The following is a 16,406-nucleotide window of genomic DNA, read 5'->3' on the forward strand; positions in this document are numbered from 1 at the left end:
GGTGGGGGGAATTATGCAACTTGCTATATTGCAATATTTATTGAGGTGGTCAGGAATGGAACCCCGCAATATTTCAGAGGCATGCCTGCATTTACAAATATGACCAATGGACAGCGGGAACAATCCCTGTGGAACAAACATGCTATGGGCATAGCCAAAGGGGGAGTGGGGCAGCTGCCCACCCTAAATCAAGTAAATCAATAAAAATACTTAACTAACTGAGGTTCTACTCCCCTCAACATAAAGCCTGCCCTCTAACATACTGGTAAATCCTGGCTACGTCCATGAAACATGCCGAGGCTTAATTTGATTTCGCCCTGCTTCGCTTCTTATTCCTGAGCCGTCCCACTTTTCTAGTTATGGCCACATCTCACTTTTGTCCCTGGGGGACATTTAAAAACAAGTTAATGGGGGGGGGCAATTCTGAGGAACAAAGTGAGAACCAAAACAAGGCCATCCTTTGAAATTCACAGTTGCCTGAATTCTGTGGCGCACTTCTCCAACTAACCAATGCTCACAAAAATGCAGATTATATGGGGAAAGTGTGCGTAAAAAATGAATATTTTTGTAAAAGAAAAATAGCATACAAAAATGTGTTATATTGGGGGGAACTGCTTGCCCCTCAAAAAATTAGCAAATTTGCCACAGAGATGTGGAGAACTGATTAAAATGAGAAACAGAGAGGACCGAAATAGACAGATCCTTCCATCTCTAGTTTTGAGTGCTTGTGCTGGAATGAGCTTGAAATAATTTGATATTCCTTGCCTCCTGCTCATTATTGCTGCATTCCTTATTTTAATATTGTACATGCTTTCCATGGATTTTATCAGATATCATAAACCACCTTGGGAAAATGTTGCATTTTGAAAAGGAAGCTAACAATAAATAAATACATAAGCATGTTGATGTGAGATTACTGTTAATCTGATCAGCGCCGTCTTAAGCGCCCCTGTCGCCATGGTGCGCTGGATCTCTCCAGAGCCCTTCCGCCCCGTTTCCCAGCGCGGTGGGCGGGTGGGCGCGGCGCTGCTGCGCGGCGGGCGGGCAGGCGGGCAGGCACAGCGCGATCTCTCCGGCGCCCTCCCGCCCCGTTTCCCAGCGCGGTGGGCAGGTGGGCGCCGCGTGCTGCTGCACGGCGGACCGGCTGGCCAGCGGGCGGGCGCAGCTCGCGGCGCCCTCCTGGCGGGCCGGCGCCATGGTGCCCTGCGCCACCGGGGGTCTATGTAGAGCCGGGCCTGAATCTGATGCCACGCACTATTAAGAGTTGTATCTTTTGATTGTACTTGTACATCCTATGCATGTAACTGTGGCCATGGGTCCCACCAGGGCTACATGATGATGCTCACTCTAGGGCTTGTGGGAGTGGTTTGATGCAGGGAAACCAAAGAAGGATGCCAAAAGCACCAGAATGGCCAGTTCTAGCAATTTATTAAAGAAGGTGTCAAGAAGCCTTGCTACCTTTAAAGAAGCCTTGCTACCTTTGCAGACGCAGGTCGAACACCACAGACAATCTGGGCAGCTTCCTATAAAAAACAGGATAAAACCAGGGCCGGCGCATCCATTTAGGCGAACTAAGCAGCCTGCCCGCCGCCCCTCGGTTCTGCCTCCACTGTGCCTGTCACCTGTTGAGCGGCTTCAGGCCGCTTTCCCGAGGTGCGCGCATGCCTCCGGAGAGCGGCCTGAAGCCGCTCAACAGGCACAGCTGACAGGCGCAGTGGAGGCGCCCCAGGCTCGCGCTCCCCGCGCGAAGCTCTGGAAGCGCGCAGGGAGCGCGAGCCTGGGGCCACCTCGCCGGGCCTCTCAGCTGTTTTTTTATTTTATTTTTCTATTTTCTACTTTTTATCTTTTCTATTTTCTATTTTTTTCTATTCTATTTTTATTTTTTCTATTTTCTATTTTTATTTTTTCTATTTTCTATTTTTATTTTTTCTATTTTCTATTTCTATTTTTTATTAATTGGGGGGGGGGGGTGGAGCGCCAGAAGGTGATCTTGCCTAAGGCGCAAAAAACCCTAGCACTGGCCCTGGATAAAACATTTTTAAATTTTTTTTGTTTTTTTTTAAAAAAACTTCCCTAGAGGGCTGCCTTCAGATGACTCCAGGTTGGATAACTCCATACCCTCCAACGTTTCTCTAATGAAAACATGGACATCCTACCATTGTTGTTGTTTAGTTGTGTCCGACTCTTCGTGACCCCATGGACCAGAGCATGCCAGGCACTCCTGTCTTCCGCTGCCTCCCGCAGTTTGGTCAAACTCATGTTAGTAGCTTTAACTCATGTTAGAACACTGTCCAACCATCTCCTCCTCTGTCGTCCCCTTCTCCTAGTGCCCTCAATCTTTCCCAACATCAGGGTCTTTTCCAGGGAGTCTTCTCTTCTCATGAGGTGGCCAGAATATTGGAGCCTCAGCTTCAGGATCCTACCATGCCCTCCAATATTTCTCTGATGAAAATAGGTACGTCCTAAGGAAAAGTGGGATATTCTGAGATCAAATCAGAAACTTGGGGGTGGCTTATGTAAATCCAGGACTGTCCCTGCCTGGAAAATAATAATAATAAATTTATTTATTTTTATTCCAACTGCGTCAGACCAACTGTGGTCCTCTCTGAGGCATGCTCTCTCTCGAGTTCCAGAGTTCCTTATGGATAGGCAGGAAGGAGCGAGAAGGGAGACAGATGCCAGGGACTGTGGGAGCCAGTGCCATCGGTACAATTTGGAGGCTCGTGATGCGTGCCAGTAAATGTTTAGTATGCATGGGCATATACACCATGCGGCCACAACTGGATATAAAAACGCAGAGTTCTTCTAGCGCCAATTGACGTTCTATGTAAGGAAGCTCTAGTTTTCCAATGATTATTCTGAACCGCCAGGGGGCGCAAGAGGCACACAGACGGAGACGCGACGGGGGGGGGGAAACCAGCCTTGAAACCAAGTAGGAAGCGGGGGGGGCGGTTCCCAAATGTGGGCGTGTCTGGTGCGGGCTGTTGGGCGGCGGATTGGAACAAAGCAAAAGGGGAGGGGCGACGAGTCCTACCTACGTCGTTTTACGTCCCTTCAAGCGCGCGCACGCATGAATATACATATTTCTGAGGCGAGAGCGACGTCACCCGCCGCGCTTCCCCCGTCCTCCCTACGGAAGAGGTGATGCTTTTGACGCGACGGGTCAAGGGCGAGGGGGGCGTGGCCGGCGCCGGATCGAACCATCCCACCTACCGCCTTGCGAGTCGTGTGTTGGTTAGGAGCGCCGCGGAGGGAGGGAGGAGGGCGTGGCCTCCGGCGAGAAAAGAAACCGCCCTCCAGTCTCCGCCCTCATTTTTGACTTGCATGAGGGAAGGGAGGCGTGGCCTCAATCAGAAAGCAGGGGGCTGAGGGGGGCGGGACGGCTGGTTGCCATGGGTTCGCTTCCGGCGCTGCCTGGCGGAAGTGGCTGGAATTCTGCTGCTGGCTGCCGTTTGCTGCCGTTGCCCTCGGTCAGTGCGCGGGAGGCGGGGGGCGCCCCTCTCGCCGGAGGAGTTGGGGGGCAGCGCCCCCCCCAGAGTGACGCGGGCGGGGGAGAGAGGGCCTGAGAGGGGTATGGAGGGGGAAGGGACGGAAGGCAGGGGGAACCGAAGGACACGAGGGAGGGAGCAGCCCTTCTCCGCTCCGCGCCCTATTTATCCGCGTATTTAGTAGCGCCTGTGCTTAGGGAGCGAGCCTGAGGGAAGTGAAGGGGCTGCTCGCAGTCGGCCAGGAGGTGGGCGCAGAGAAGGAGCCGCGAAAGGCCCTGTCACTTGACTTTTTAAAGGGGAGACCTCTTTCCTATAGGACCTCCATTCCCCTGATCAGTAAGGGTGCATATAAGCAGCACTGTCTTCACAATATATAGGTGAGCATAGGAGTCTGCCTGATACTGGGTATCGTTTTCTGTCACAGCTATTAGCTGTCCCAAATCTTAAAAGCTGCACTGGTGTTTGTATGTGTATACACTGTGTGCGTGCGTGCGCATGTGTGCGTGTGTATACACACAGAAACATACATATACACACGATATATATGTGCGCATGAGTTTATTTCGACCTGGGATCTGTTGTGATGAAGGGTGGGCTAGAAATGTGCCTAATAAAGAAAATTATTATGGCCATGCTTTTAATAATATATTATTAATAACAGTTTATTTATAAGCCACCCATCTTGGCAGCTTCCAACAAATCAAAACACTAATTAATTATGTGACCCCTGCAACCTATGTGAGGGAATGTGTGTGACAAGCGGTCCCATCTCTCTTTCAGTGTCAGGCAAGAGGTTGCATTTTAGAGAAATGATTATATGACTGCCCTCCAGGGTGGTGTTTGCGTGAAACAATAGAGTTATTCACGGGAAAGTTCTGGTCTCAGTCTGTGTTTATTATGTTTTTATAAGTGTTGGAAGCCACCCAGAATGGCTGGGGCAACCCAGTCAGATGGACGGGGTACAAATAAATAATAATTATTATTATTAGTGGTAGTGATCAAGGCTTTTGTTGCTTGAAAGGCAGGAGGTTTTTAATCCAGTTTTATATGCTTCACAGGGGCATGATGACTGAGGCCAGAACAATTGGTGACACAGTATTGTGCCTCCGGCCAGGGAATCCTACTGGGATTGTTTAAATCCAGCAAGAACTTGAGTCTTTTTTGAGATTGTGTCTGTAAAAAAAAATCTACAGTCCTAAGAGATGTGAAACCAGGCTTAAGGACAACTGAGAAGAACAGCTAGACACTGAGGACAATGAGAATGCTGTTCTCCATGGGTTTTCTGTAGCAGAGTTTATGATCAATTGTGAAGACTGAACTTCCCCTCTGTGAAATGGAAGATTCCACACGAGCCTTAAAAAAGACTTGAAGGGGATTATCCTGGCACCAGAAGACCATGCTGCCATTCATTTTAGTGGTGGCTAAGGCTGCAGGAACATTTCACCCCTACCTTTGAGCATAGTGGGGTCTGTGTAGGAAATTGAAGAAAGAAGACTTTTTCTGGCTTATCTCCCTCTACTGTTTCTTCAAGGTGGAGTCTTTGAAGGGGGAGGGGGGTGCCAAGAGACCCCCCTCCCCCAGGAGAGAAGAACATTAGGCTGGCCACCCTGTATCTATGGCAATATGACATCTTCCAGGTGAGCAATTCACTCAAAGCTTATACTTGTTTTGCACTGTAACCATATTCTGTTTAGCTTGCAAGTGTTTGGATGTTATGCAGTGTGTGTTCAGTGTATGAAAGTGCAAGTATGAAGTGAATGAATCAAGCCCCATGTTTGTTACCTTTAATCTGTTGAAAGTTGGGCTTGGTAGGTTATGTGAGTAGGTAGGATTTCATGTCCCTAATGTCTGCAGTGATCCATTTCTTTCCTAATAAAGTTAAGTACCGGTAGACTTGTGTACATCTGTTTGGCTTTCACAATTCATACTTGGTGCAAAACTGCCAATTAGCTAGGTACACATAACCCTTCACAGTAATTGAATCTTGTGAGGGCCTTTTGAATGCACCCTGTAGTAGATCTGAGTGCTTTCCTGTATCGGTTAACTGCAGTCATTCAGAGACAGGGACCAGTATAAGTGTTGTGCATGTAGTGCCTGAGACCTGTGAAAGCACAAAAATAATCATTGCAGGAACAAATTTGGATGTCCAGAAATGTGGTAAGTATTTCTGAAGAAATCTCTTCGGTGTAGAACACATATGCTAAAATATGCTGGGCACATTGATCATTCGTTTCTTTGTTTCTCTTTATCATCATAATATATGGTTGTGTTGGGTGTAATTCGCATTTGAGGGTTCATTTAGTTTGGATATGAGATATTTCTAGATTGACTTAATGGAGTGATTTTACTTATTTCTTTAGCCAGATCTATATCTTATCATTTTTTTTAATCACAGTATTATAATGGTTGTAATATGGATAGAATGCTTGTCAGAATGCTTCATATTACAAGGCCTTTGTAAGTTAATATTTCAATCTTGCTGAGCATTTTTGTTCAGGGGTAGGGAACACCTGACAGGGGGCTGGCTATGCACCCTCTTGATCTCTGTCAATCTTGGCTAGTGAAGTCTTGTGGGAAGTAATGACTAGATGGTCCAGTAAGTGGTTAATGCGCTATTGGAGGTAGTTATGCCCACTGCCTTGAAAGAGGTGGTAGTGTGGCCCCTTTTGAAGAGGCCTTCATGGGTTCAGAGGTTTTAGAAAACTGCTACCCAGTCTCTAATAATTCCTTCCTGGGCAAGGTAATTGAGAGGGTGGTGACCAGCTAGCTACAGGTATACCTAGAGGAAGTAGTGTGAGATACCAGTCCTAATCAAGGTGTTATTAAAAGTGTAAAGTAAAGGTAAAGGGACCCCTGACCATTAGGTCCAGTTGTGACCGACTCTGGGGTTGCGGCGCTCATCTCGCGTTATTGGCCGAGGGAGCTGGCGTATAGCTTCCAGGTCATGTGGCCAGCATGACAAAGCCGCTTCTGGTGAACCATCCAGCACACGGAAACACCGTTTACCTTCCCGCTGTAGCGGTACCTATTTATCTACTTGCACTTTGACGTGCTTTCGAACTGCTAGGTTGGCAGGAGCTGGGACCAAGCAACGGGAGCTCACCCCATCACAGGGTTTCGAACTGCTGACCTTCTGATCAGCAAGCCCTAGGCTCTGTGGTTTAACCCACAACACCACCCGCATCCCATTAGTAAAAGTGTACAGAGCCTTAAACAAAGCTTGGGACTGATGTACAGTACCTAAATATGTGCCTCCCTCAACACCAACCATATTGGGCCCTATGAAGGGGCCCTGTTAGCAATACCGCAGCTGTTGACTTCCTGGTTGGTGTAGACCTGTGGCAGAGCTTGGGCGGTTCCCTGTTTGTGGAATAACCTTCCTGCTGATGTGCAACCTGTCTCCCTCATTATTAACTTTCAGGAAGATCTTAAAAGCATTTCTGTTCACCCTGCCATTGGATGGCTCAAAGATACTGTTCCTTACAACCTTGAAATTGTTAACCGTGAGGGTATGTAATTGTTCTGCAAGTTTCTGGGTTATTCATAGTGCTTTTAGATGTTTTGAATTTGTTTTTTAAATAAAATTTTGCTACTTGGGTGTTTGCTGCTTTGGAATCATGGGATGGGATATGAAGGATGGGATAAAATTTAATACATAATAATAAATTTCCAATTTTGCCTGTGAGACCCCCCCCCCCCCGCAAACCACACCCACCTGATACTATATGTAATGCCAGGTGTGGGGAAGGTAGAGACGTGGCTGCCACGGAACTATCAGGAGCCTTGGAAGTGTGTTGAGGTTGTTCTTTAAACTGATTGGGTACATTACAGAGTTTCCAATTGGAAACTGTGTTCCAGTAACACAGCTGATCCCTCTCTAGCTATGTGGTACAGTATTTGAATCTGTGAGAGATAGTAGCTTACTGAGGGCCACCTAATGTCAGAAGTAAGATCTGGGCCAGAGGCTTCTAGTTCACAGATCATTCCCATGAATTGCAAACCTATGTATGTTTATCTAGAAGTCAGTCCCAATGTGCTCACTTGTACTCCCAGTAAGTGTGTGCAGGATTGCGGCCTTGGCGACAGTGAAGCAGTAGATAGGGAACTGGAAGTTCAATTTAATGGTTTCTGTGAAGGGTACTTGCTGAAACTGACACTTGATTCTAGGGCCCAGGGTTGTCTGTCCTGTCTGTTTAGTCTCTGAGTCCTGCCATACATGTTATTGAGTTCTTACTAGCATAATTTTGCACTGAGGGAAGGGTGGTTCAGCTGGCGTGGATAGGATAGTGCTTAGTGTGGCCACTGCCCTGCCTACGTGATGCCACTGTCTCTTGCCAAGTCTGACTTGATCAGTTGCACCCCGATCAAGTTGTGGTATCATGAGCTGCTGCAGTGGTGCATGATCACAACGCATGATATTACACTGGAGCAAAAGCCCCAATTGCTTCCTTACATAGCAAATCACATGTCAGGCTATTAGTCTGACATGGGCAAAGCAGGGGCTGGCATGGGGTAATTTTGTAAAGTTCTGTTTATAGTGTCTATTTGCTCACTACTCAGTATACTAAATATTGCTTTCTGAGCACTATTTCTGGCACTTGACCCTCTTGCTTTGACGAGTCCCACAAGCCTCTGTCCTCCTTTTTTTTAAAAAAAAAAACACGAAAAACAAAAACCTGTTTGATTACTTTGATCCTTGCTTTAAAAATTCAAACTTGTGAAAGCCCTGATCAGCTAGTCAGGGGATATTGTAGGCTTATTAAATCAACCTGCACATTTCCATATATCTGAATACAGCAAGTCCAAACATGATTGTAATTTACTCCCAAGAGTTGTATATGGGCTTCCACAATACAGATGGTGCTTAGCTCTGATACAATGCTAAATTAGAGGGGAGGAGATATTAGGATGTCCCAGATGAAAGATGAAACAAATATGCAGAAAGTGCAGAAGGGAAGGGTGCACATGGAAATGCTTCTGTTTCACTGATCCCATAGAGCAGGAAAGATATGGAGCAAAATGGTTGTACTGCCTGCTGCATCGTGTCTACACAACAGGCAGAGTCATTAGGACTTTAGGGAGAAATTCAACCTTGCTCTAAAGTGATTGTTCTTTCATGGACTTGCCAGATGATTTGATCACTCCCTACCCACTCTGTGCACTGTTCCAGAGTTTGTATTTTCCCTTCCCCCCCCCCTGAGCCCCCCCCCCCCCGGTGAGGAGGGGAAAACTGGTGTCCCCCCTCCTCTGACAAGACTGCTGACAGAGCTTCCTCTAACAACTCATTAGTTGAATCCCAGTCTCCAATAAGCAGCCCCCATGCTTTTAACATTGCAAGATTGGCCTTGAATGGGGTCAAGTTGAATCCACCACAGTGTTTTACACTGTATATTCAGTATTCTATGCAGCATGTCCTAATTTAAAGTTAAATGTTGGCTCGTAAGGTCAGTGATGCTAAAGTAATTTAACAATGGTTGGCTAGGCTTGTATTATGGGGAAGATGTTTCAGCGACTCCCTGTTTAGTTCCAACGTCACGTACAGTATTCCCTGTGAATACTGAATTCCATCCATCTCTGGTTTTCTGAGATCATGACTGTACAAGTACTTTGAGGCCCTAATTAACTCAGTCTCTTCCAAATATGTTCAGCCTCTTATGACTTTGTGCAAATTAATGGAGGAAGAGAGAGACTCAGATCCAGGTGACCACAGACGCTAAACTGAAGATGTTATTCTGATGGTGGGTGGCTTTGGGTAGCAGCTCCAGGGTCTTTTCTGGGGGATCCATGTTATTCCCTTACCTGGAATGAGCCCAAGCAAAGCCTTAGATTTACACCTGTTCTTCACTTCCATGTGGCGAGGAGGAAGACTTTGCTTGCATTTACTTTTGGTTTCACAGAATCCTGCTGCCTTGTTGCATGCAATGTAATAATCTATGGTTTGAAGTTGGCTTGTTTATTTGACCAGAGTTTGTTTTAAATTCCAATCTTTGATTGGTATGAAACAACAGATCTCTGTGAAAGTAAACACTAATGAATTCCTTCTCCCAACTGTTACAGGAGGAAAGGGGGAGCATGTGAGCTTTCGCTCACTTTGGCCTGTGAACATATCACTAAACAATGGTTTAGTGTTACACACAAACGAGGTAGCTGTCTGTTTGGCTACTCAGCATGCGCAGCATAATAGTTTATCCTGTCTGGCCAGAGGGTTGTTTAGACTGAAATGTGTGATTTGTGGTTTCTCTCTTCCTGAGAGTTGTGTTGTTATTGCCTTGATTGTGGGCAATCCCAAACTTGCTTAGCATGCCACTCTAAATCAGGATAAACTCTACTCAAGTATAGCCAGGACACTTCAACAAGCAGTGCCTTGGCTACATCTCTTACGCCATGGGTAGACAAACTAAGGCACGGGGGCCAGATCTGGCCCAATCGCCTTCTAAATCCGGCCCGTGGATGGTCCGGGAATCAGCGTGTTTTTACATGAATAGAATGTGTATTTAAAATGCATCTCTGGGTTATTTGTGGGGCCTGCCTGGTGTTTTTACATGAGCAGAATGTGTGCTTTTATTTAAAATGCATCTCTGGATTATTTGTGGGGCATAGGAATTCGTTCATTTCCCCCCCCAAAAAAAATATAGTCTGGCCCCCCCACAAGGTCCGAGGGACAGTGGACCGGCCCCCTGCTGAATTAGTTTGCTGACCCCTGACTTACTCCCTCACTTGGAAGTAGTTGTATGTTTTTACTGTGTAATTTTGGTTCCTGGGAATCCACCCAATAGAAGCATAAAAGCCAGTGGAGAAATAGTCTTGGCCAGCCAGGTCAATGGGAAGGGACATCCTGGATGAAATGTGATACAAACTGGAATGGATGTGAAGCTTGCCTCCCCCATAGAAACTATTTGTGCTTCATGAGGGTGGCCCCTCTCACAGCTGGAGAACTCTTAACATTTCACTCCATCTGTGAGCTGCTTGTCTCCATTCTGAAACCAATGATTTGTTTTCCTGCAAGATTATTGCTTAAATTACATTATTTCTGTTTACAGCTAAGCCCAGTATTACATGTTTGTAGTAAGTAGACACAGGTACCTGCTATATGTTCTGTGCTAAGAAAGGAAGCCTGTAGCTTCCGGCTCCTGCTCCCATCAGACCCAGGCCAGGAGTTGTAGGCCAATAACACTGGGATTTCCAATCCTTGTTCTGCAGTGGATCCTTACAACCTCAGGAAGAAGTCACAATGGGGCCTGGCCTGTAGAATCTAACAAGATTGCAGGTAGAAACATCTCAACCTCTCATTAGACCTACAAGAATTCCCTGACATTCACTTTCTAACAGGAATCAGCCAGATGTTTCTGGGGAGCCCACTAACAAGTCATGAATGTGATGGCTCTCTCTATAATTTACTCTCCAGCAACTGGTATACAGATCTGTACAGCCTCCATCTGTGGTACTTTCATTTTAGTTTTCATGGCTAACAGTGATTGATAGGCCTATCCTCTGTAAATTGGTTTGGGCATTTTAAAAAGCCATTTAAGCTGCTGGCCATCGTACATTCTGTGAGGTGAGACTGACTTGAATGAGTGTTCAGAACTCAGTGATGGCTTCTGTGTTCTGGGGAAGAACTCTTTTCATTAGTGTTAAATATTGAAAGCCATTCAATTAAGTCTCTGTTGCTTGGCAGAACCCAAGAAACATTGCAAAGGTCAGACACGTGTTTTCTGACAGATTGCTGTTATCTGCAGATCTAGAAACCTTGGCTGGCTCTGTTGAGATTTCTGGTTGCCATTTCACTGGTGGTAATACTGATAACATATTTTAAGAGCTTATTTTTAGGAAGAGTAGCAAAACTGCTAATTGCAGAAATGTCTGCCTTATAGAAGACAGAAGATTTCTATTCTACTTACAACAGACATGTCCAAAGTCTGTTTTGGGAGCCTAATCTGGCCCCCGTGGCAGTATATGTCCTGGGGTAAAAAATCCTTTAAAAAAGCTCAACAACTTCAATCCTTAAAAAAGCTCAACAACTTTGGTCAGCCCCCTCATGCATATTCATTTCATCAAATCTGACCCCCTTTGAAAAAAGTTTGGGTACACCCTGACTTACAACCTTTACAGGTCAACAAGCCAGGTTAGTGTGATGTAACAGCTAGGGTTTCGTTTGTAGAACAGGGAGCTCAGCTTCAAAAAGCAGCTCCGCCAAAAAGTGACTAGCGCAAGGTTTCCCAGTATTATCTCTCAATCTAACCTCCCTCAAAGGGTGGCAAGCAAATAAAAGGTGGTGGTGAACACTGTAGGTAGTTCTGAATTCCTGGAGAAAATATGGAATGGAAATTGAGCACCTTTCTCACCTCCCCAAATGCAGTTAACTTGGTAATAATCTTGACTTCAGGACACTTGTGGCCTGTGCTTTGTTTTGCTGAAGTGAGAACCTCTGAGAATGGCCAACTTCACCTTCTGTATGTTCACCACCTGAAATTCTTTCAGATAAGGGCTCAAGGGCAAGTGTGCTCCCAAGCATGTTCAGAGGGCCTTTCCTTTGTGAGGATAATGCTTCCCTGTCTTGGGGGGGGGTAGTGTAATTTGGTGTCCTCCTCTCTCCTGCCTCCAGGGACTGCAGCCTCACAACTGCAGCACTGTCTGAGAAGTGACCCAGTGTGAGATGGTGGTTCAGCTGAGAGGGAGAGGTTTGGCCCCTCTGCTGCACTTGCTCACTTGCCGTTACCCATCAAGACAACTACTATATACATATTCATGTGGTCTTTCCAAGTGCACTCTACAAAATGGTGCCTGCCACTTCTCTGGCAGCCTCTTATTGAGAGGCAGAGCTGAACAGAGCAATGCAATGTTCATTGCAGTAGCAGCACAAAGCTTTCAGTGCTTTCACATGTGTACCCCACTACAAATGCAGTTACTGCCCCCATGTGATGCCTCAGCGCTTGCTATAAACGGCGCATGTGGGCACAATAATAGCACAAACTGCTCAGCTGGAACTTTTTGGCTTTGCGTTCTCTTGTGATGGCAATTGGCCAATCCGTAAAATTCTCTCTAGTTGGCAACACTAGACCCATCCCCTCTGCGACTGCTTGTGTGTTTCTTTTTGTTTTGCTCCTAACCTCTCTCTTCCTGTTTCTGTTCAGATATGTCAGTAGGAGAAGCTGGGTTGTGTAATTTTAATTGTGGCAGTAGAACCGGAGGGAGAGTTTCTGGGCAGATGGTGGCAGATACTATAGGAAGGGTGGAGTGCATGACTGGGCAGCATGGAGACCTTACTCCTGCCGTTGAGAATGGATGGCACTGTTGCAAGAATGCCAGTTTCACATTGGCATTATTTTTTCATATGGAATGCTTAGCCACAATTGGACACTATTATCAGATAGGCTGTTGGTTGACATTTGGTCTGTCACTTGGTCAGCATTACAATTCTAACCAGGTAAGGCTGGAATCTGTTGGAGTAGTCTATCATTCTGAAGAACTTTCTCTAGGTTTCGAGGCTTCAGTCGTTAAGCCTGGAAACCAAGAGAATGCCAGTCAAAGATGGGGCTTTTAAGAATCATGGGGGAGGCATCATGTGTGAATGTAAGTCTCTGACATATTGACTGACATTCCAAAAGCAACACAGTAGGCTAATAATAGAATTACAGTACTTTTGTATCACTATTGAATTATGTCTTAATTTACAATCAGATAACGTACAACATATACATGGTGACACCAACTAACGTGAGTTAAGAAAATGTCCCAAAATAAGGGATTTTTAGGTTGATATAATGTCATGAAGAATCACTAAAGCTTGAGGCAAATATGCAGTATTTGCCGAGAGTAAGCTGAAGAATGTTGGTGCTCCAAACACAGCAACAGGACAGTCCTTCCAGGATGACTGACTGTTTCAATCAATGTTCTTCCTCAGCTCTGAACATTCTGTAAATGGTTATTACACAATAAGAAATATATTACCAAGTAAAATGGCCAAAAGGGTACACAGGATACATATGTTGGTGTCACCGTGTGTGTGTGTGTGTAATATTTATTTATTTATGCATACCCCGCCCATCTGACTGGGTTTCCCCAGCCACTCTGGGCGGTTTCCAACAGAATATTAAAATACAATAATCTATTAAGCATTAAAAGCTTCCCTAAACAGGGCTGCCTTCAGATGTCTTCTAAATGTCAGGTACTGTAGTTGTTTTTCTCTTTGACATCTGATGGGAGGGCGTTCTACAGGGCGGGTGCCACTACCAAGAAGCCCCTCTGCCTGGTTCCCTGTAACTTGGCTTCTTGCAACGAGGGACGTGCCAGAAGGCCCTTGGCGCTGGACCGCAGTGTCCGGGCAGAACAATGGGGGTGGAGACGCTCTTTCAGGTATACTGGACCAAGGCCGTTTAGGGCTTTAAAGGTCAGCACCAACACTTTGAATTATGCTCAGAAACATACTGGGAGCCAATGTAGGTCTTTCAGGACCGGTGTTATGTGGTCTCGGCGGCCGCTCCCAGTCACCAGTCTAGCTGCCACATTCTGGATTAGTTGTAGTTTCCGGGTCACCTTCAAAGGTAGCCCTACATAAAGCGCATTGTACGTTATCTGATTGTCAATTAAGACATAATTCAATAGTGATATAAAAGTATTGTAATTATATTATTAGCCTACCATGCTGCTTTTGGATTGTCAGCAACACAGGGGTTCTTTTTTGTTTAGTCTCTGACATATTGTCAGGTAGGAACCCTCAGTGCCTGCTGTTGTGTAGAAATGTTGGCACATCTGAAAAAGAATCTGAATTACATCACTTGTGTTTTTATTTTATTTTTTATTAAAACCTAAAATGCATTACTCCTTTTGATGTAAAGACCCATATTTTATTATATGAAGTCTCCTGCCTATTCCCCCTGCACCCCCTCCCAATCTGCTTCCACTATGTTACACAGTTTATAAGGCTGTTTATTTGCATGTCCTGGGAGTACATCATGACTGCAAAAGTTGTGTGAAAGCTGCATTTTTAAAAATTTGAGCAGGAAATCCAAGTTTCACCATCCAGAGCAGGGAGATTAAGCTTTCTGAAAAAAACGAACTTGGTCTTCTGACATCTCTCTCCTGATCTTTGTGCCATGCCTCATCTATCAGTGGTGAAGTACAGAGATCCTAATGATTTATCAACTTATACTAGTTATATTTGAATGTTTCTTTGGCAGCAAGTATCAGACTTACCATACTTTTTCTTTTTAATTAGGTGACTTCTAGGAGTCTCGAGTCTTTCACAAAGTGGATATAACGTCTGCACACATGTCATCATGGGAGTTGTCTTACACGCTATACTTGCGTTTAAAAATATAAGGAGCTTTTTGTGCCTGCTTCTGAGAAAAAGGTAGGTGGGGACTCAATGAGCATGGGTCTGTTGTGGAAGTGGGGAGGGGGGATCAAACTTTACCAGCTTACAATTGTTAGATGTGGGAGTGCCAAGCATCAACTATCACTTATCTTTAAAACAGGCTGCTTTAGAAGAAGTATTAAAATTTGATTCGGGTCACTTATTTGGATGTTCATCTTGCATTTTTATGTTATGAAGCACCCTAAGATCTATAGATGAAAAGCAGTAGGCAAATTTAATAAATAAATAAATAATATTATTGGCTTGTTCACAAGTTAGCTTTGCATTTGAGATAACCAAGTTTATTACCAGAGAAATTTCCTGTATTTTGTCATGGCTTATGACTTTGAGCATATGACTTTATAACCCTGTTGTTGTGGAGACCTTTTGCCCCGAAAGGCTTTCATTTTCTCACAGGATGGCTGGGAATGAGTTCCCACATAGCAGTTAACTAGGGTTGCCATAGTTCCAAAAGTGAAAATCCGGACAGAGTTGTTGTTGTTGTTCTTTTGGGTGGACCCTGCCACCTTCCCAAACCCTGCCTGGTTTTGAGAAGGCAGCACAAGGGCTCTTGGATGCTCCCACAGACCTGGCACTGCTTCTCTAAAGCGAGACCCGCCTGCATCTCCCTTCCCATCACTGCAAACTAAGCTGCCTGAAAGGAGTCTGCTCTAGGAAGCGGAGAAAGGGAGAGAATGGAAGAGGGATCCTGGCAGAAGGAGAGAGGGGGGAGGAAAAGAGGGTCTGGAGGAAGAGGAGAGGGTGCTGGGGGGAGGGGTGTCCAGACAGGAGGCAGGATGTGGGTAAAGGAGGGGTGGGGGGGATTAAATCAGTAAGTCCCAGTTGGAGGCAAGGAGAGTCTCCCTGAGCCAAATATATCCTCATTTTCTGGAGGGAGCCCTGCAAAAGGGGAGAGAAGGGTGTTTGTGGGGGGCAATTGGTTGGAAATTGAGAGGAGAGGGGATGCAGAAGAGGCGTGCTGGGGAGGAAGGGGAGGGAGCCGGGGGGGGCTGTTACTTGTTTTGTCCTGGGGGGCTTGGGTTGGGATGTGATGACAGTTGGGTGCTGAGGGAAAATGCAGCAATTCTTATTTGTGATTTGGCAGCGGGGTAGGAGAGGCATGTGCAGTGGCTTAAATGCTAGAAGTCCCAAATCAATGCAGTGTCAAAAGTATCTCTTTAGGGTCCAGTTTTTAAATTGCTCAAGGTATTAGAACAATTTTATCTATGCCTCTCTCATTTTTATTCTTTCTGTTAAATGCAGGTATGCTAACAATCCTGCCCTATATTTGCTGTTTGATCTTTCATGTCCATTTTATTTTTCTTCTGGCTCAGTGGCACTCTGCTGCAAAGCATACCATCTCTCTCCTGGAGTCAGGCATGACATTTCTTCCCTTCTTTTGATGCTCAACCTTTGTGGATGTCTCTATTCATCTTAAAATGTGCCCTAGAAAGAGAGGCAGCTGCTGAAGGTAGATAGAATAAAGCACAGGGAGAAATGTTGCTTTCAAGTGTAAAATGAAATAGAATAGCATCCCATAATAAGGTGGCAAAAGATTGGGGGCC

General features: G+C 45.5%; 1 protein-coding gene across 2 annotated transcripts in view; it reads left to right on the plus strand.

The window, feature by feature from the left end:
- The first annotated feature begins 3,403 nt into the window (after positions 1-3,403).
- The window catches only part of MGAT1 (alpha-1,3-mannosyl-glycoprotein 2-beta-N-acetylglucosaminyltransferase), a 44,177-nt gene continuing 31,174 nt past the window's right edge, over positions 3,404-16,406 (plus strand). The window contains exons 1-3 of one of the 2 annotated variants that reach the window (XM_035107005.2): positions 3,404-3,470; positions 4,547-5,125; positions 14,704-14,838. The gene's annotated coding sequence lies outside the window, so the exon portion shown is untranslated. Of the gene's footprint in view, positions 3,471-3,606; positions 3,866-4,546; positions 5,126-14,703; positions 14,839-16,406 lie in introns of those variants that run through there. The other variant, XM_035107006.2, reaches the window with a different exon arrangement.

The sequence above is a fragment of the Zootoca vivipara genome, chromosome 2 (genome assembly GCF_963506605.1).
Source record: "Zootoca vivipara chromosome 2, rZooViv1.1, whole genome shotgun sequence".
Classification (NCBI taxonomy): domain Eukaryota; kingdom Metazoa; phylum Chordata; class Lepidosauria; order Squamata; family Lacertidae; genus Zootoca; species Zootoca vivipara.